The sequence below is a fragment of the Pteropus vampyrus genome, unplaced genomic scaffold (assembly GCF_000151845.1).
Source record: "Pteropus vampyrus isolate Shadow unplaced genomic scaffold, Pvam_2.0 Scaffold302, whole genome shotgun sequence".
In the NCBI taxonomy this organism is placed as follows: domain Eukaryota; kingdom Metazoa; phylum Chordata; class Mammalia; order Chiroptera; family Pteropodidae; genus Pteropus; species Pteropus vampyrus.
In genome coordinates, this window is record NW_011889083.1 from 2,703,202 (window position 1) to 2,704,637 (window position 1,436).

The window sequence follows — 1,436 nt, forward strand, 5'->3', positions numbered from 1 at the left end:
AAAACTTGAGAACATTATGCTAAGTGAAATAAGCCAGTATAAAAAAAAAAGTCAAATACTGTATGATTTCACTTCTATGAAGTATCTAAAGTACTTAAATCCTTAGAACCTGGAAGTAGAATGGTGGTTACCCGGGGCTGGAGGGAGGGAGAAGAGAGCTGTTGGTCAGTGGTTATAGAGTTTTAGTTTTGAAAGACGAAAAAGTTCTATTAGAGAGTTGTTGCACATAAGTGTACATATAGTTAACACTACTGTACTGTACAGTTAAAAATAGTTAAGGTGATAAGTTTTATGTTTTGTTTTTTTCCACATTTTTTAAAAGAAAAAGCAACAAACTTGATACATTTAATAACTTGTATGGATTACCGGGGAATTATGCTGAGTGAAAAAAGCCAATCTCAGAAATTTACATATTATGATTCCTTTTAAATATACATTTGTGAAATGAGAAAAATTATAGAAATGAAGACTAGATTAGTGGTTGCCAGGCTTTAAGGAGAAAGTGGAGGCAGAAAGGAAATAGGTGTGAGTATCAAAGGGCAACATCACACAATATGGTCCAGGAATGGATCTTGACTATATTCATGTCAATATCCTTGTTGTACTATAGTTTTGCAAGATGTTGTCTTGGGGAAAATTGAATAAAGAGTATCTAGGATTTCTCTGTATTATCTTTTACAACAACATGCAAATGTATAATTATCACAAATCAAAATTTAATAAAAATAAACTTTATTGAGATATAATTTACTTACAATATAGTTCATTTTTACGTGTTCAATTTAACGGTTTCAACAAGGTACCTTTTTGACCACAACCACAATCAAGATACAGAACATTTTTGTCACCCCAAACAGTTTCCTTATGCCCCTTTATAGGCCATCTTCCCCAGCTTTGATCTTGGCAACCACCGACTTCCTTTCTGTCACTGAAAATGACTTTGTTTTTTTGTAAATTTCAGTATTCGCTTTTACACTACATAGTTAGATCTTTATTCAGATCAATGCAATTTTCTTCAGTCTACGGCCATGCCACCCTGAACAAGTCCGATCCTGTCAGATCTTAGAAGCTAAACAGGGTTCGGCCTGGTTAGTATTTGGATGGGAGATCACCTAGGAAGACCAGGTGCTGTAGGCATAAAAAATAAAAAATAAGGGATTGTAAGCTGACAAGGTCCTTGCAATCTGTGAGGTCAACCAAGTGTTGCCTCACCTAAAAAAATAAATAAATAAATGAATGAATGAATGAATGAATGAATAAATAAATAAATAAAAAATTTTCTTCAATAACTAACTATTGATTTTGTTTCATTTGTCTGTTAAAAATTCTATTCTTTGTTAGATTAAAATTTAGAATCTCTGTCCTCCATATCAGTTATCTTCTTTCTTATGTCATATTCATTTCTTTGTTTCTTTCCACCCTGTAATGAGAGAACT

The 1,436-nt window shown here is 32.7% G+C and overlaps 1 pseudogene; it reads left to right on the top strand.

Moving 5' to 3' along the window:
* The first annotated feature begins 1,018 nt into the window (after positions 1-1,018).
* On the top strand, positions 1,019-1,137 carry LOC111730161 (annotated as a pseudogene).
* The last annotated feature ends 299 nt before the right edge of the window (positions 1,138-1,436 follow it).